The sequence below is a fragment of the Numida meleagris genome, chromosome 25, assembly GCF_002078875.1.
Source record: "Numida meleagris isolate 19003 breed g44 Domestic line chromosome 25, NumMel1.0, whole genome shotgun sequence".
Taxonomy (NCBI): Eukaryota; Metazoa; Chordata; class Aves; order Galliformes; family Numididae; genus Numida; species Numida meleagris.
In genome coordinates this window covers 1,756,214-1,775,656 of record NC_034433.1, presented here as the reverse complement: position 1 = coordinate 1,775,656, position 19,443 = coordinate 1,756,214, and the positions used below count along the sequence as shown (strand labels likewise).

Below are 19,443 nucleotides of genomic sequence, written 5' to 3'. Positions count from 1 at the left end.
TGCTGGCACCGCTCGCTCCTCGCCGTTTGGATTAACATGCGGGAGATGCTCCTGTCACTTTGCTTACTGTCAGCGCCTGCTCGGGGATGGGTGACGGCTTTGTTCGGGGGAGCCGTGCCAAGGCGGACTTGGCAGGCGCTCCCCCGGGGCGGCCGCAGAGGGCTGCGGGGTGCACGGCCGCCCCTCGGCCCCTCCGCCGCCGGCCTGGTGCAGGCGAGATGAAAACGTGTTTTGTTCCGTGCTTTTGGCATCTCCCCAGCAGCGCTCCCAGCCCCTCGGCCCCCCTCCCCAGCCCGCCGGGACTCCCTTTTTATCATCGGCGCAACCCATGTGCTCGCGGCAGCAACAAAAAGGCCCCAAATACGCCCTAAAACACAAACCACCCCCAATCTGCCCCCGCGGAGGCCGCTGCCCCCATGCCGTCCCCATGGCGGGCGTGTCGCTTTCGGCTTTTTTCCCTTTTTTTTTTTTGCCCTTTTTGCGCAGAGCACGAGGCGGGATGAGGGGGTGCGCGGGCGGGAAAAAGCACACGGCGGGGGGGGGGCACAAAGCCCTATCCACGTCCCCAGGCCTTTTGTTTAACCCACGTCGACGCGCAGGAAGGTCCCAGCTTTATTTCTGCCCCTTCTTTTTTTTTAATTATTATTATTTTTCCCCCCGTGCTCGCGCCCTTTGGGGGCGATTTGGAGCCGAACAGGGCAAAACTCTTCAGGGTGGATTTTCGGAGAGCCGAGTGCAGGAATTCCTGCCAGCTCGCCTTTGTGCCAGCCTGCCCCGGCCTTCGGCGTCTCGTTCGGATGGAGCCTGGCATCCAGGCACCGCCCATTTCTTGGCGTTGAGCTGAGAGGAGAAGGAAAGGGGAGAGAGCGAGCAAGAGAAGGGAAAAAAAAAAAAAAAAAAAAGCTGTCTCACTCCAACTGGCCTTTCTCGGAAAAGGATCCTTCCCCGGTGACTGTCCGGATAAGCGGAGCTCAATGCAGCCACCGCTCCGCAACACAACCCCTCTCTCCGCGGTGCGTCCCCTCTCGCTGCCTTGGTACGGAATCGAACCTCGCTCTTGATTTTTTTTGGTTGGTTGGTTGGTTGGTCGGTTATGGGGTGCTTTCTGCCTTTGATTTGAAAATACCGTTTCGTTCCGCCCGGCGCTTTTGTTGTTGCTGCAGCCCGCCTTCTCCCCAAAAACCCCTTCCCTGCAACCCGTGGTGCTAAAACTTGAATCGGTCGATGCGGGAGGTGACGTGCCCTCGCGTCCCAACTCGGAGCACGACTCGAGGTGCTTTTCCCACCCGCCCGGGTCACCGCCGTCCCCAAGCGGGTGCTTTGTGCTTCCACACCGGGCACCACGGAAGGGGGGAAAAAAAAAAAAAAAAAAAAAAGATGTCGACTCATGACGGATTTGCAATTCAACATGGCAGCCGCGGCGAGCGTGGTGGGAGCCCGCAGCCCGCGAGCCCCGCGCTGGTTGTGAGCATGGGACGGGTGCCAGGAGGTGGCCCAGGTGGGTGGAGGAGAAGAGAAGAGGATCGGTTCTTTTCTTTTTAGAGGGATCTGGGGTTGAGGGAACCTCTGCAGCCCGGTTCTGTTGGTGTTAACTGTTTAGAAGCTGGCTCGTTGCTCCCGCTGGCACAATGTGCCGCAATGGGCGCGGGGCCGGGGCCGAGCCCCACAGCTGGGCACGGGGCTCTGCTGGGCAAAGACGGGCAAGGGAGAGCGCAGCAGAGCGGCAGGGAGGGCTGTCGTGGAGCCGTGGCGGCCTGCAGGCTCTGGAGATGGCTCCAGCCGGGAGGGGGCTGCCTGGCAGGGGCACGGGGCGTTGCAGAGGGCGATTGGCGGAGCTTCACACCTCTCCCCGCTGCGCCGAAGCTCTCCAGGTCTTGCTGAGCTCGGGGCTTTTGTCCGTAGCGCGTGGGACTCTGCCCTCTTTCTGTCAGACTTAATTGAGGCCCGTTCGGGATGCAACAAAAGCAGCCTGTCTGCAGGGCAGGGTCCCCCTGCCTCCTTCCTGCCACGCACTATGCAGGTGCTCAGGAGCCATGCGAACCGCCCCTCCTCCTTCACCAAATTTTTCCTCCTCCTTCCCCACTCCTGGCTTCCCCCTCCTCCTCCCTTCTCCAAAAACAATATTCTCTCTTTCAGCAAGTGACTCACGGCCCTACAGCAGAGCCTTTGAACTGGCTGCACAGCACCCAAACGCCCCAGCTCAGCTTCACCTCCATCTCCCACCCATTCTCCAGGGGACATCCCCGAGTTTGTCTCACACCCCACTCACCTCCTAGAGATGCTTTCCCAGGTGCTGGGTGTCTTATGGGCCCGGCAGCGACCTGTGTTGCCTTGTGTACTGCGGTTTGGATGCTGGGGTGCTTGGGTTCTGCTCCGAACCTTCCCACTCGCTTGCTCTTCAGCTCTAAGGCAAAGCAGTGCTTGCAGTGGGCCAAGCAGATGCAGGAAGATGCTGAAGTGGGTTCTTAATGCAGCTACCAGCCTCCTCTTGGGGGGAGTACAGCTCAGGGCCGTGGCCCTTGCTGGCAGTTCCCATTTTTGAGGCTGCTTGCTGTGGCCTGTGGATCTCGTGCTGCACAGCAGTTGGCTGGGGAGCTGAATGCCCACGTTGCTGTCAGCAGGAACTGGGGGTGGTCAGATCTGGCCCCAAAATGTGGCGGGATGCCCTCTGCAGCAGAGCCCGTTTACATCTGGTTTACATCCAGACCTGTAATGCTAATTGAGAAGGGAACATGAGCATTTTACTCATCACTCCAGCTTTTCCCTTGCAGATTTTCGGCATAAACGGGGGCTGGGGTGGAGCAGACCTTTCCCAGTTTGCCCCCCAGTTTCCTTTGGTTCCCTGGGAGAATTTGGCAGAGGGCTGCTACCAAAAAAACCCACTGAAGCTGATGGCAGCGCTCTGGTGGGCTCTGCAGTGGGCAGCCCCTCGAGCAGAGAAAGTCTGAACTCGAGAAAGACACTTCTGACATGTCCTAAGCAAAACATCTGGCACCTCTGTAGGAGCCATCCAGCCAAGGGATGCAGCTGTTTTATTCCACACAGCTCACAGCAAAATAGGGCTCGGGCTTCCAGAACATGGCTCAGCAAAAAGGACAAATTCTTGAAACTGGCAGGCGGGTCGTTCTGAGGCTGATTGCCTTTGAACCTGGAGTTCGCTCCCTGGCTGCTCCCCTGCGAGCTGTGCTCCATCTCTGGGGGGAGAGCAGGAGCTTTCCCTGCAGGGCTGGAGGCACATTCAGCTGCCACAACCCCCCCAGCGGCCGGCAGAGAGGCTCTGGATTTGCAGTGACATTCCTGAGAGCAGGATCAGGCCTCTAGGTTTGTCGAGGGTGGCTCTGGGAAATTTCCTTTCCTTAAAAGGGCCAGGTTTGGCCAAGGCAGAGTCTGGATTGTGTTTTCCTTTTTTTCCTTTTTTTTTTTTTTAAACTTGAAGCAAAACTTGCACTGGTGAAACTTGCCCGATTTGCTGTTGCTGCAGTGCCATGCTCTGCTTGTGCACAGGCTGAGCCCTTGGGGACCCTCATCCACCAGGACTCACGGTCCATACAATCAGCTTTACCTCTCCAGCAATCACTTCTGGTGGAGAAATGGGATGTTAAAGGAAGGGAGAGCAAATTTGGCCTTTGTGGGCTTCTTCCTCAGCCTTCCCACTAGATGCCAGCTTGTTGCAGTGGATCCGGGGGCACAAGTTGAATGGGATCCTGGTAGAAACACATCCAAGGGTCAGATGATGCTAACAGCTCCATGCACCATGGGGAACATGGGGTACCCAGTGCCAACTCACCCTTGTACCACCCCACAGCTCGTCATTAGAAGAATCAGCATTATTTACCTCTCTTGCTCCAGTTTTTACTCTCCATCACCTCTTACATTCTCTGATTTCCCTCCACTTTTTCCCACCACCCTGGCTTGCTGTTGTGGGGTTGCTCGTGACTGCTCTTTATCTTTGATGTTACTTGGCTGCTGCAAAGAGCGAGGTGTGGGAGGACAAAGCGAGGCAGCTGGTTTGTTTTTGTAGGGTTGTCCATGGGCACTGAGCTGTGCTGTCTAGATCTGTGGTTGGGAAGCCTGTGAGGTATGCACTTTGCAGGCTGGGTTTGGTGTGCTGCAGTTACTCATGAGTTAGTCCTGTCTGCAGAAAACATAGAAGAGGCAGCCTGACAAGGGGCACGCTGCACAGGGTGAGGTCTATGGAGCCTAAGAGGTAGATACAGCGTTATTCTGATGATGACAACAGACTATAACCCTGTGTGCACCACCTCGTGGTTTTGAGAGGTCTGTACTCAGGTGCTGCTGTGTCCTGTGGCTGCTGCCAGCCCATCAGTGTCACTGTTTTGCTGGGCTAGGAACTGCAAAGGGGTTGGACGGGGCAGGAGGCTTCTCCTCACCTGCAAGACTACACCGAGTGCTGTGCTCCTCCTCTTCCTCCTGGCTGGAGGGGGCTGCAGAGCAGCCGTGGCTCCGTTCAGTGTGGTTGACTGCTCAGTCAGCATCCTGGGGCATGATTTGAACTTGCAGGATGGCCTGCGCTGATGTTTCAGTGCCAGGCACGGGGACCTGAAGCAGCTTTGGCTGGGCAGGAAGGTTCTGGGAATCACACCAAGAATGCAGGGAGTGGTTCTCCTCTCCTTTGGCCTTGGCTTGCTCAGCACCGTGCACCAGCTCGCAGAGGCAGCACGTGGCATCCTGTGGCATCCAGGGATGGTGTGGGAGCTGGCAGTGCCACAGGAGCAGGCTGATTTGCCTGCACTGAGTCTGACAACACAAGCCTAGGGCTAGGAATGGAGGCACCCTCAGCGTGCAAGCAGATAGGGTCCCCCAAAACCCCACTTGGAGCAACAGCTTGAGTTGTAGCATTTTTCAAGCTTACTCCTTATGTGGAGACTCCACCAGAAACGAGGGCAGTGCTGCTACCAACATGACCGACAACTTGAATTGCCATGCATCTGCTCCCAGGGCTCCTGTTTGTAGATGAGGATGGGGCTCAGACCCTGGGAGCTGAGCAGCCCCATAGGGAGGACACCTGGGGCCATCCCTGCAGCCATGCTGCCTTGGGAGCACCTTACTGAGGCTGAAGAGAGCTGGGATGGATGCAGAGAGATGCAGATAAGGGAGGCTGGGAGGTTTCTGCTCCTTTCTTCAGGCTGGCATGCTGACCTAAGCAGGCTATGAAACCCGTCCACTCAAGATGCTTCAGTCTCCCAGAAATAAGAATGCAGTTAAGTTCTCCAACATCACCTCCCAGTTCAGCCCAGTGAATCAGCATGCAGCCTGCTGGAGGATTGCCTCTGATGTTTTAAGCCTGAAAAACCCTTCTTTATTCCTTGGCTTCACTGGATGTGAGCCAAACACATACTGGACGTTATCTCAGAAGTGGCTGCATCTCAGTGCAGGACATGGTGGCACGTGACGCACTGATCCCCAGCGCAGTCTTTGGTGCACAACGTGCTCTCATTTGCCCCAAATTCTTCCCCACTGTTCAGAGAGGGAATGGAAGGCAGGAGTCTTGCAGTGGGCTCCCCAAGCGGGAAAACAAGAGCCAAGCTGTGCCAGAGCTGAAAACCAGGATAGGCCCCTGGGCTGGAGCTGCATCCAGTCGTGCCGGAGCGCTGTGGGAGTTCCCATCTGGATGTCAGCTCTGCAGCCTGGGCCCAGGGAATTAGCTGAGACGCGGTTCCCAGGGCGGGGGAAGGGCCTAATGAACAGAGACAGGATAAAGAAGCAGGTAAGGGCTTCCTGTCCTTCAGGGCTCAGGAGGAAATCCTGCAGCTGGTGAATCTGGATACGATTAGTGTCCATTTCTCCCTGTGTAATCAACCCATCTGTTCATCCCCGTGCATTAGCAGCGCACGCCCCACTGCAGGCAGATGCCTCGGGCTCTGCTTTTATCTGTGTCTGCCATGGCTGCTCCATGCAGCCCAAGAACACAGCTTGCTTTGAGCCATGGATGCCACAACCTCTCCTGCATTCTGCCCTATAGACTCAGCCTGGAGCCCTGGGAGAGCTGTGGCCACCAAACCAGCCACGATCACGGCAGGGCCAAGTCCAGAAAGATGCTCCCCATGGGGACGAGGGGTGGGGATTTTCTCCAAAGGGCTTTGCACATTCTGGAGAGATCTTTGTACCGTGCTGATAAGCTCAGCCTTCCGGATGCTGCCTGTTTCCTTGAGCTCAGCTCAGCTGTAAGAAGGTGACTTGATTTGGGCTGCCACAGTGAGACTGCAAAGTTGTGTTGATCCTGAGCACGGGTTATGCTGTCTCACTTGGTCATAGAAGGGACCAAGCTTTCAGTCTTGCTCTGTAGGAATGCTGGTTAAAGTTGATAGGTGCTGATGCCGCTTCCTGAGGAGTCGTTCCACCTTCTTTTCCTTGGCAATCTTGCCCAGCTATGCAAAAGCTTGTGTCAGCCTTGCATTGGATTGAAAACACAGGGCCAGATGTCAGCTTGGGCTGAAATGAGGTCAAAGAAGGAGCTGGCACGTGGATCAGTCTGTTGTTGTAATGCAGTGGCTCGAGCCTGCATGGTCCTTTAGGGTCTTCAGAAGGGTCAAGCTTGGTGACAGAGTCAAGACAAAATCTAACAGCGACCATTCCCAGCCCTGGTGTCCTGAATACTCAAACTGTGTAAACCTGCAGTTATATTAGCTCTTGCTTGTGTCACGTTTTGTCACTGGAATATCTCGAGGGATCCACCGTACTCAGTGCCGTCCACGTACAGAAGATGAAGATCGTCCTTACCCGAAGCAGCTCACACACTCAGCCCAGATCTCTCCTGTGTCCTAAGTAATCCAGGCACATAAGCTTCTGCCATTTTCAAAGAGAGCCAAAACCAGCCAGAAACAATCCGAGGCATGCATCAGCGATGAAACATCTTTGCTTTCAAGAGGCATTCGTTGCTTAGCTTCTAAATGCAACCTGTCTTCATCCCCTGTTGTATGGCTCCAGACAGCACTCTGGGTCCTAGATCTTCTGATTTTTGTTTGTGTTCAAGTGCAGCGATTATACCACTAAAGAATAAATGAAAAGCAAAAGAAAACGGCAGCACATGTTTGCACAGGCCCTCTGCTGTCCTGCGTTCTGCAGCTACTTCAACAGAAGCAGTAAATCCTACTCCCTGGACAGAGAGGGGCTTTTGGGTTGTGGCTGCATACAAGGCCAGGGAAGATAAACAAGCAGAAAAACACTGCTTCTAGGACACGGCAGCGGAGGATGCCAACCCACTGACTGCTCAAAGCCAACGCAGCGCCATCAGTCAGCAAAGACTTATTGCTATTATCTCTCCGAGCCATTTTTGCATCAACAAAGAGGAAAGAGATTGATCGGTGTTATGGTAGCTGTGGTCAAACTTGGCTGCAGTTTGCAATCTGTACGGTTTCTGAGTTGGAACAGGGAAGTTTTGTCACGAACTATAGAAAATATGGGCAAACAACCTCCATAAGCACCAGCGGTTCCATCTTTGTTAGGACCTGTCAGGACCAGGTTACAGCCTTCGCTGTGGGGTGCGAGTTCACTGTTCAGTTGCCTGAGTGGACACAGAAGGTGCTTGAAGATGCATCCCGTGGTCTTTGGATGAGCTCGAGACTGGCCAACATCTAAAATAATTTGGCTTATGGGATCGCTTGCAGCGGCAGCTTCAAATCCAATATGTAATGAGCCCCAGTGATGTGGAAAATGAAGCTGCCTCTCACGTTAGCAGGCAGAATGCTCCCTACCTAGAAGAAAGGAGAAACTGCCTTCGGTGCATGCAGTCCTCCAGAGTGAGGTGGATATGGGTCGCAGACAGCTGGGGCGCACAGCAGACTGGCAATGCTGTCCAAAAAGCTGTCTTGGGTTTCTGCTTCCTTGGGCTGGAGCCCCAGAGCTGTGTTGGTGAGAGAAAAAGGCAGGGAAGATCTAGGACACAGGCAATTTGTGCTTCAGATGAGTTGTAGCAACAGTATGAGCAATGCAGGTAAGTTCAGCTCTTTCCTCTCTGGCAGAGGGCAAGGTGTCCTGGATGATAAGAACTGGGAGCCCATCCATCCAAAGCCAGTGTTAGACTTAGACCTTCACGAAATCTATTGCCTCAAGCAAATGCATTGTTCAAAACACGTTCGGTTAATTAGCAGATTAACTAATTAACCTTCCCACCATCCCAGGTAGGGAGTACCTATCTCCCAAAGCAGAAAACAAAGGCAAAGTGACTCGATAAGACTAGAAGCAGGAACTTAGCAATGCAGTCGTATTAAGTCTGCTTTCTTCCTTCCCAGATCATGCTGTTGTTGTACACAGTCCCCCACAGTCAAAAATAGAGGAGTCCTAAAGACTCCTGAAAGAATGCTCAGGAAAACAGGGAGAAGTGCCACTGGACAAGCCTGAAGAAGAAAAGAATCAGCCCACAAGTAAACAGAGGAAACATTTTGGTTCACCCATGCACACGCTCCAACTAAGGATAAAAGCTGACATCCTTCCACCCCATTCAAAAGGAAAGTTTCTCTCATCATCAAAGGATGAAAATCCCTTTGCTTCTTACTCAGGTTTTCATCCCCTCTAAAATTCATGAGCCAGAAGCCAAATGGTCACTGAGAGGAGGAGAGAGCATCTGCAATATGGCAGTGGGGCTACATTTGTATGGGCTCACACTGAGGGAAAAACCAGAAGGAGAAGACCTGAAGAGGCTCCAGTAAACAGCCAGAGGGAACGCTTTGATGCTGATGAAGTCCAAAGACACGAACACATGATGGTGAGCAGCTGACTGCCACAGCTGTACAGCATGGTAGGAAAAAAAAACAGAGCTAAAGCACAAGGACTTTGGCTTGCAAGACCCCTGGCAGCATCACAGACCCCGTCTTAAGAGTCCTGGTCTCAGACAGAACTTGGCAGTCTTTTTCTCCCCATCCAGCTCTGATCCAAAGGCAAACAGCATTCTTTGTTCTATCTACTATCAAATGACCATCCTGAGCAGAAAGTAGACTCACACTGAAGGATGACCACCAACTCCTGCATTCTGTAATTATTTTCTTGAGGAAGAGAGTCTCCTGGGGCTGGAGTACGGGCCCATGTGCCTTACCAACGCCATGCTCCTGGTTTTCAATCAGCTTTCATCCAGGTAGCTAACCCTTCACAACACTGAGAGACTGAACAGCAGCATCAAGGGTGTGTGTTGGATGAGAGCTCTGGTGAGGCCACAGCAGCAATACCTGAAGCAGAGAGCATTGAGAGCAAGAGTCCTGTCCTGTGGGAGAGATGTGGCCATGAACGCAGTCTCCCTCTTCCATCAGTGCAGCTCAGAGGCTGCAGACTGGAGGCCATGAGGACATCCCCTCGTCACCAGCTCCTCCCTTCTCCTTTGTGACGCTTCAGCACCTCAAGAGCATTCACAACCCCCTCTCCTAATAGAAACCAACACCCCAGCTCTCTCAGTAGCTCACATCCACAAAACCGACACATTCATGACCTCTTTCCCTTGCTTATGTCGCCAAATTACCTCCCCCTCCCCATGCTAATAAGCCACCAAAGCCCAAGTGCACACACCCTCTGGTTGACTCTTAAATTCTTACTCCCACCTCTCACCCCTTGTATTACGCACACCCATGTGACTGAGATAAACTGAATAAGCATCAAGTGCTGGGGCTTGTCTGTGGTTTTCTGGGAGCTACAAGCGTTTTCTGTGATCCCAGCCCCATGGCACATCCACAACCCATTATCTTTCCCATTCAGGACCACCAGGTGGATGCATAGCACACGGAGGGTCTTATAAATATATCTTGCCTTGTCATGCTCCTAGTAAGCTTTAACTTGGAATAAGGATTTAAAAGTTTCTCAGTTTGACAGGTTTTTTTTATAGAAGAAGTTATTGGTGTCAAAGCAGCTGAAATAGTTCCTCATTCCTAGCTTCAAATTGGCATGCTGCATAGGTGGCCACATCCTGATCTGCTGCTACGCACATCGAGAGCCTTGTTGTCTTCATTCAGCATCCTGCCTCCATGCTTTACCTGGAAGAGCATTGCTCAAGAAATGCAATCTTCTTTCAGTGCAAGGACTGGAGGTTTCAGGTGGGCTTTGCTGTCCCAAACCCTACTGAAATAAACAGGACTTGGATCTCTCAAATACCTTCAAAACTCCCAAACTTTAGTACAAATAGCACAAACGTACCTGTGAAGGAATTCTTACTGCTGCCCACCAAGCCTGCATGAAAAGCTGGGACAGATACTAACAGTTTGCTACAGATGATGCTCATCTTCAAATAAGGAAATCAAGCACAGCCATTTAAGAAGTAATCTATCCGTAACCATTTTCACCTGGAGAGCTTAGGATCATCTGCAGGAAGTTGGGGAGGCAATGAGAAACAGCGGTTATTAAAAGCCTTAAGATCCTGGGTTTCTTCACAGGGATATTGGCATTGCAATTCTGCTCCAAATTACTCTTCAGGAAAACTGCCCTCTCAATAAAGCTTACCAGGTTTGTCCTCCGGTTCTTAAATTCATCCCATATGGAAATGCCACGAAGCACCTTGTCCAATTAACACCCCTCCTTACAGGGTTTCCCCGCAAGATCTGTATCAGCTTCAAAACTGTGCTTGGTGGTGGCACTCACAGTTCCCTTCATCCATAAGGATGGGGCTCGTACCCGGGATTTCTCACTTATCCTTAGTCCTGGGAACAGCTGCGGTTCTCACAGCTTTATCTTGCTTTGTGCACCCCTGAGGGGCTGCCCGTGTTGGGTGCTCTCCCATGAGCTGTGTCCCGCTCTGACCACCTGCTCTGGGCTGGTTTTACTCACAAAGGGAACTCACCTACGTTGTGGATGATGGGCAGGGTAAGGGCGATGCCTACGCACTGCTCGGGAATATCAAGGATGGCTTTTGTAGAATGGTTTGGGTTGGAAGGGACCTCAAAGATCGTCTGGTTTCAACCCCGAGGAGCGGCTCCAGCCTCCACCCAGAGCAGATGGTTCATTCTTCATATCCACCCGTCCCTCCATCAGCCCAGGCAAAACCCTGCGGCGATGCCTCCAAACTGCCCAAGTGCTCTCTGCATGGAGCCCTGCGAGGCTGCTGCGTTCCATGTTTGTTTCTCTGGCTTCGTGCCCCCACTGCTTCCCTGACTTTCGAGCCCCACTGCTGAATCTCTGTCCCAAAGGCCTCGCTGGCTGCCCCGGGTTCCTCTCCCCCTCCCCACACCCTCCTGTGGGTGTTATTTACACCGTTTCCTTCCCAGGGAAGTACAGGAGTTGGACGTTACGGGGTTGGTTTCCGTTCTCCTGCCCTGCTCCCATCGGGAGCTGTCACAGAGAACAAGCCCCACGGAGCTGGTGGTGGTGGGGCCGGAGGTGCCCACCAGGCCCCGGCAAAGACATAACCCCTTCCAGGACCTCAACCAGCTCGGGTGTGCTGGAAACCACGACCCACGGCCACGCTGGTCCGGCTGTGGGGCTGGACAGGACCACTCAGCCCCCGGCGGGAGGCAGGGAGGACAGAACCGGGCATCTCTGCCAAGCTGTTCAGTTCCCATTGAATCCACACCCTCCCCTTTCCCCTCCCTTCCCTTCTTCCCTCCCATCTCCAGCGAACAAAATGGCTGCATGGCCATTTTGTTTTCTGCCTGGAAGGGGGAAGCGAGGACGCTGGGACTTGGCTCTTTTTTGGAGGCTGCGGCCATGTTCGAGCCCAACTCTCCCGTCTCGACGTGGCACCGGCTGTAGCAGGGAGGGAGGAAAAAAAAAAAAAAAAAAAAAAAGGACCTTTTGGAATGAGACCAAAGTCAGAGACAGAGAGTGGGCAGTTTTGGCATATGTTGAGCACTGAAAATGCCTGGAATTGCCAAACCGAGCTTTTGTGTTAGCAGGGTAAGGCTACTCGGTGCACGCAGAGCCGCGGGGCTGCACGGTATAGCCGGACTGAAAGGTTTGTTCGCTGCGTTCAATAAAACAGCCCTCCTTTCTTGTGTATTTATAAAGTACCAGTGAGCACTGTTGTCTAATTTGTTTTTGGACGGGCGGATGGTTTTACACATCGGCTTGGTATGATTAGAGCCGGTCAGCGCCGGACGGTAGCAGTTTAACCTGTTGTGTGTCCTTTCGTTTTTGGTGAATATAAAATTTGACCTTTCTGCAGATTTGGCAGCTAATGGGATCCGGAGCCTTTTATTTTTAATTATTTTTATTTTTTAGGGATTTTTTTTGTTTGTTTTGTTTATTGCCTGAAAAGTTTTTCAGTCTTGGGAATAAAAATCTTCATTTAAATATTAAAAGATAGAGCTGCTCCTGGCTTTTTAAGCACTTGCTTTCCTTGCCGGGACGGTGCAGTGCTGTGATAGCAAGCTGTTTACTGCAAGCGTGTATCTCCTGCAACACAACAGAAGCCACGGGAAGCAACATGCCTTAAAAGTTGAAGGGAACTTGGTGGCGTTACCATACAACGTTGCGCAGAAGCATGGCAAAAAAAAAAAAATACCAGAACATGCGCCAAATCAGAGGGATTTTTTTTCTTTTTTTTTTTTTTTTTAAGTGATTCTGCATTTCCCTCAGTAGCTGGGATGGCTTCGCAGTTCGCAGTCACGGCTCTTCGCTCCCGGACGCCAGAGGGGAATGGATTTCTGGTGACATAGGGGGGATCGGCTTTGCTGTGGGTCCGCATTGGGGTGGTCTCACCTCTCCTGGAGGGATTGCCGGACATCTGGAGAGATGCTGGGAACGGGAGCAGGAGCAGGGGGATCGCTGTTCTTGCATGGAAAGGTATTTGCCTCCGAATCTGCTTGGCTTTCTTGCAAAAGGACAGTTGCGGTGGAAATGGTGGTCTTGGAGCTGGTGTGCATAGGTGGGCACCGGGTTCGCTTCGCAAATTCCATGTTTTGGTCCAAATATATGTTAGGGGTAAACATGACCCCTTTTGCAAGCAGGTTTTGAACTGAAGGAGGGCAGCATTGATGGAAGAGTTTTACAAAATATTGCAGGATGCTCTCTGCGTAGATCTTTGTGTTGTCCTATAGCATTGCGTTATCCTATAGCATTGCGTTATCTTACGGAATTGAACACAGCAGTTAAAAGTAAATATTTTTTTTCCCCTTTTATCTCTTGATTTTTACTCTTCTGAAGGAATTACGAAATATCAGTAGCACTTGTTTTTAATTTTATAACAAAAAAATAGGGGATTTTTATTTTTTCCTGCAGGAAAGTATATGTGATATGCTGATTGACCAGGAAAATTAATGATTGTTCAGAAAAAAGCCTTATCTTTGCGGTCACCTTTAATAATGGGTTCATGAAGGGTTAATCAAAGATAAATAGCGTAAGGAGCATATTACAGATGCATGTATTGTAGATAAAAATACCAGATTGATTAAGGAGGATCGAGAGGTTTACAAACATCCGACAGGACTCGAGGCAACGCCTATCAGATGAGCAGGAATTCATTAGGGTACCTATTAATTGTTTAATATAACAATAAGTATTTAATATAAACAAATGCTGCAGCAACACTGATGTGGAGTACTGCCGACATCATTACAGCACATGGAGGAAAGCACTGCTGAGACGCGGGGCTGTTGTCGGGATGAACTTTCCCGATTTCAGCGTCCATCTCCCCTTTGCCTATTTGCAGTGCCTCCAATTAACTCTTTTGCAGCTTCGTGCTCGGCCCCAGGGTCAGGTCCGCTTTGCTTTCCCGACAGATCCACTGCTTTGTGAGAATTAAGAGAAACGTGGCCCATTTGGCACCGAGCTGCTTCACCCAGCCCAAACCACTCATGGCAGCACCGCGACTCATGGGAGCGAGATCAGAGGGAGCAGAGAGCGCAGAGACAGCGCCGGCGCACGGCATCGCTGCACCCGGCGACGTCAGGAGCTCCTGAAAACTTTCCCAACTTCTTTTTTTTTTTTTTTTTTCTTCTTCTTCTTCTTTTCGTCCATTTGCTTTTCATTTCCCCACTCGAGGCGGCGAGGATGTGAGAATGTTACTACGGCCTTCCCCACCGGGCAAAGCCACGGCGACAAAATGGCCGACGGGCAGCCATTTTGTGGGAGCAGGCAGCGGCTGCGGGCAGCTCTGTGCTTCTCTGCCTCCCTCTGCCCGCTCCTGCCATGGCTCCATGGGGCTGAAAGGGCTCTCAGAGAAGCAGCGTTTCCCTCTGGGAAGTCCTGCCTGTGCCCGGCACATTTTGGCACTGAGCTCAGCGCTGCAGCTACACAAAGGCTGAAAGCTGCGCCTGCTTTTAACGGAGCGACCTTGTTGTTGCACGGTTTCCTCCCCCCTCCTCCTCCATTTCATTCAGTTCTCCTTAATAAGCCAGATCAGCTCCTCAAAGCTGTTCCAGCTCTTTTCTGAAGCTCTGTACCACCATGATTTGAATGGCAGAGGCTCTGCTCGGCCCCATCGGCCTTCAGACCCATGGATAGTTGTGGGTCCGCCATGAGGCATCTCCCGGGGGTCCCCGGTGACAGCTACCGTCACTTTTCCATCCCAAAAACAAGCACGAAAGCCAGACTGGAGGTGACATTTTGCCTTCATGAAGGATCTTGCTGTGAGGAAACGTATCCATCATTTACCTGTCAATTTCCTTCACCCCTCCAAAGACACCCGGACAGCAGAGCGGGCTGCAGCACTCCAAGTACAGTGATCTTCTTGCAGAGCTTTTTCTAAAAGAAATACGTGTATGTCTACCTCGTATTTGGCTTATTTTTAAGTCCTCATACGGATCTAGGAGGGGAGAATAGCAGTACCACTCCCCAAAAAATCTGTGCACAGAAAATGGTATTTTTCAAAGAGGTCAGGCTCTTAGCAGTCAGGTGTCTGAAAATCTCCCCAAACTCAGGGCTTCATGAACTCAGAAGGCAGTGGTTGGCTTTGGGGTATCAGCTCCTGACCCCTGTAGGCCCTTCTGGCTATTTTAGTCTGAATTTTGCAGTGCTGCATTGCATTTAGGCACTTGTAAATTGAATGCCTCAGCAGCAATGTGCTGGAAGGGAAGGTTTTGTGCCTGGAAACCAGGGCTGACCCAGGGAAGCCATCATCGTGGGAAGGAGCACAGAGACAGGAGCAGGACCTGCCAAGCGTGGTCCCACTTTCATCTTTCCTGTGGACTTGCCCTGTGATTTTTGGCAGATTTGGTCACATCGCTTCTTTCTCCATCTTTAGACCATAAGCCATCCAGGAGAGGGGCCATCCTTACAGCACCTCGCAGCATCAGCTGTGACAATGACACAGGGGTTAGGAGAGTCACACTGATCCTTACAGTATTTCTAAATTGTCCTGTTTGACTGCTTTCTTCATAGGTCCTGGCAGGATCAAGATTGCAGTGTCAGCAGCTCGGTATTCCTGAAACTTATTAAGACAATTATCATAATTAAATCTCCTGTTTTCAGGATTACTTGTAGAAGTCAGAAGGGATCTTTCTTTTTTTCCTCCCCATGTATAATTAGATTGATGTAAACGAGGGGTTATGTAACAATTTCCTCCCCACAGTTTGATATTAACCCAAACTCCTATTCCCTGCAGTGGTATCAAAAGTGACCCCGTAAATGCCTGTTCCTCTGGTTGGTGTCTGTGGCGGCAGCTTAAGCCTTGGGAAGCTAAAACACTTTCAGATAGAAAACCTGAAGTCAGAAGGAACCCACGAGGGCCATCAAATCGAACTCCCAAACTTCTGACTTTAAATGAATCCCTCTGTTCCTGATGGTAACTGCTGCAAAGCTCCGGCTGCTGTTGCGTGCATTAAGGAGGGAGGTTTAACCTCTGTGCATCACTTGCTATGCCAGTAAAACAGGAAGAATATTATTTCCCTTCAGAAGGCTGTTTGGGATTCAAAGCGCTTGGCACTGTGGATGGGTTGGCTACTTAAATGCTATGGGAATCAGTCCTGCAACACTGATTTTCTGACACTGTTTATACGTTATCACACAGGGAGAGGCCTGGGCCAGATGGCCTGGCACAGTAGGTCATCCCAAGGCTGAGTTTGTCAAAGGAAATTAAAAGAATTAACTGGGCTGTGCTGACTGCTAGCTGAGAAGGATTTCTGGACAGCTCTGCAAAGGAACGTGGGCACTTTCCAAGCCTCGCTGCAGAGATATTCAAAAGAATATCTCTGCCCATCTTAACCTCTCACCTTGGGGACCCCAGCTACAATAGCTGCCCGTACCTTGGGGAATCTCACTCATGCACACTGCTGCCTGTTAGCTGTGGAAACATAGAACATCAGGCATCCTCCGTCCCCACGGTGACGTCTGCCTTAGCCCCTGCATCTCCCATCCAGCCGTGGGCAGATGGGACCCCTCCTGCTTCACAGCGCTGCGCTGCACATGCAGCCCCTTGACGTGCTGCTGGAGGCTCCCTTTCTCGTTAGATCCTCCTTTAATCTCCAAGGGGAAATCCTTCTCATTGCGAGAGAACCTCACGCAGCTTTTAAACCGCCAGCGCAATACCTTGCATCTGTAGTGAGGTGTACAGAGAATGAAAAAGCCTCAGAAGGTGAGCCAAGGGCTTGGGGGGAAGCCAGTCTGTCTCTGCTCCACGCTAATAGTGCCTGGCTGTGCTATAGCATTAAAGGGACACCAAAGCTGCATGCTGCACTCATTTGTTTGGGAAATGAGATCTGCCTTGATATACTCAATACCATTACATGTGCAGCCTAAAAGCTTCCTTGTACTCAGTTATTTCTAATCTGCTCAGTTCCCTGGAGTGCATAACAGCTAAATTGATGGATTATCTTATCTAGTCTGGCAGGTTTGTTCTAGATACGCTGTGTGTTCAAGAGGTGAGGTCAGCTTGCCTGTATATTATGTGGTGTTGCTGCAGCTTCAGGAAGGCTGTGCTCGCTGTGTGCATGGTCCTGGGCTCAGTCAGCAGAGCTGCTGTTTCCGTAAGCCCTTGGGTGCGTAAAATCTGCAGCCAGCTTGATTGCCAAGGATAAATTATAGTCCAAGTGGACTGAAGGAGGTAGAAGGAAGAAAGGGAGCTCCACGGCGAGGCTGAGTATGAGACTTGCTTCTTCTAGCAACACAAAGCCTGATGAATTTTTGTGCATTTCTCTTCACAGGAGCCACCGAGCAGTCAGTTCCTGGATAAGGATCATCTCATTGCCCTAGATGGCAATGGTCCCAAGCTGTCCTTGAGGCTGAGGTAGTAGATTGAATAGTTGTGGAGTCCTATCCTCCCTTTGAGCTAACTATACAATCTACTGTCTTTCCTAAGGAGACAGTCAGGTCTTCAGTTCATCTGCTTCGACACCAAGCATGGAGACAGGTGGTGCAAGAAATCCTGCTCTTACACAAAGCCAGGGAACTACACCAGACCTCTGCACTGCTCTGTGGAGGTGAGGTAGTAGGTTGTATAGTTTGGTGGGAGGGATTCTATCCCATTTCAGGTGATAACTATACAGTCTATTGCCTTCCTTAAAGAGCAGCAATACCACCGGAGGAGCAGCTCAGCCACAGAGGTCCCGAAGCAAAACCAGCACATGGCATTGTTGGACAACACAGTGGGTCTTCTCCTACAGCATCCAGGATTGTATTAGTCCAGGGACTGCTCCCTGCCTCGGTCATATGAACAGGGAGCTAGCTACATAAAGAAAAATGCATCTCTCATTTTTAATGGGTGCAAGAGAAACAGTGAAATGAGCTGGCTTAGCCCGTGGACTCAAAGCCCCGTGAGCTGATCAGATTTTGGCTGGTTGGCCCCTGCAAATGCATTCTGGCTTTGGACGAGTTCCCAGCTCTCCCGTGGGACAGAGTTAGAGGGTGGTTCCTTCTGAGCTGATAACCTCTGTCAACCCAGCTCACGTGCAAACCCTGCTGAAGAGATTAGGGCTCCTATGTATTTACACGGGATAAGGCAGCAATTCAGACCAAAGCCCCGTCCTACTCAGGAGTCAGGTGAGAAAGAGAGATGAGCCAAAGGCAGCGGGTCCTAACCCTTCTTGTGTGTCCCAGGTAGGGGGCACTGACAGCTGACAGTAGATGCAGGAGATGACAGCCTGCTTCAGAGCTCTGGCTCTCGACAAGGGACAGGGAATGGTTATTTCTTCCCTTTGTGAGAAGCAGATGCCACATTCCAGAGTAAATAGAATCCTGATCACAAGAGGGGCTGTAACTCAATGAGGGCTGCACCAGTTTCTCGAGACTGAAGGATGTCTCGGGACATTATCACCGGCATCTCACCGCCAGGGAAACGTGTGAAAGCTGAGACACTGAGGAGCGAGGAGCAAACCAAGGACACTTCTCAGATGAATGGGGAGGAAGAGAGCAGCAATAAGAAGCAGGAACCCTCAAATTTCACCTGGAAGCGAAACACAGGGAGACTCAGACCTGGCTGCTTGAGGCTATGGGACTCCCAGAAGTGAAGCAGCTCGTTTAAGGCTCCTCTGCTTCTTGGGATAGGGCGTAGCTTCAGCAAGGCTGGGACAGGACTTCTCGGGCTGGGCAACAGCTGGAGGGTGGGGATGCCGGAGTGTCTAGCAGCAGAGGAATGCAGCCCTCTGCTCCATGCATCTGGCTGTTCAGGAGTCACGGGGACCCGCCATACAAAGCTACAGCTCGCTCCTCTTCTACACATTCTTATCGCTCCTAAGGGGCAGGGCTTCTACCCCAGCGTTGCTTGGAAGGTACCAAAACAGCAGCACAAGCACGGGAACAGTGCAGCACATCGGCTTCGTGTTTCAGAGGTGTCCCCTAGAAAAGGATTAATCCTGCGTGTCCCGAACGAAATCCGTTCAGTCCCCATCCACTGCACTAACGTTAATGCAGAGAACTTTAAGCACCAAAATGGTACGAGATGAAAACCGTGAATAAAATACCACTAGAGATACTCTTCTGTGAAAATAAACTTGCTTTAACTATTGTCTTTTTTTTTTTCAATAGTGTCTTTCACTGCCTTGAAACAAGCATGGCCGATGAACTGGGGCCAGGGCTGGCCAGAGCTCCTGACTGTGTGTCACCCAGCAAACCCTGCACGTGACCAAAGCCCTGAGCCCAAAGGGGAAACCAGGACATGGCACGGGCGTGGGGCAGGGGCTGGCCATAGGTCCTGCTGTCAGCAGGCGCTGTCCTGGGCCCAGGATGGAAAATGGTGCAGTTCTGTTGTGACAGACCTCCCAGGCAGGCAGCAAGGCCCAATCCAGCAGGGATCCTTTGTACCAGGGAAGGAATGGCCGCATGCAAACCTCCCCCTCGCATGACTCTGGGGCCACCAGACTCCTGCAGCGGCTTCACCAGGCGCTTGGCTCCTTTCCCTCCAGGAATCTCCCACCAACTCGTTTCAATGGCAGCGCATCCTTCGGGCCATCCCCAGAAACAGAGCTGGAAACGCTGTGCACAGGTCTCCCTTGAATGTTCCACACCCTTCCTTGCTTACCCACCGTGCTCTCAACCCACCTTTGCCACGCAGTCGCTTTCCCTCCTCCCCTAAATCCCCCTCATTTGGGATTAAACCGAACGGCTGCAAATCCCCACGCTGGCAGCGCTCAGCCCCAT

The 19,443-nt window shown here is 51.7% G+C and overlaps 1 long non-coding RNA gene across 6 annotated transcripts in view; it reads left to right on the top strand.

Moving 5' to 3' along the window:
• The window catches only part of LOC110388096, a 19,387-nt gene extending 573 nt beyond the window's left edge, over nt 1–18,814 (top strand). For 2 of the 6 annotated variants that reach the window (XR_002432773.1, XR_002432771.1), the window contains exons 2-3: nt 17,013–17,288; nt 17,374–18,814. This is a non-coding gene — a long non-coding RNA (uncharacterized LOC110388096). Of the gene's footprint in view, nt 1–6; nt 1,037–8,252; nt 17,289–17,373 lie in introns of those variants that run through there. The other 4 variants (XR_002432770.1, XR_002432772.1, XR_002432769.1 and 1 more) reach the window with 4 other exon arrangements.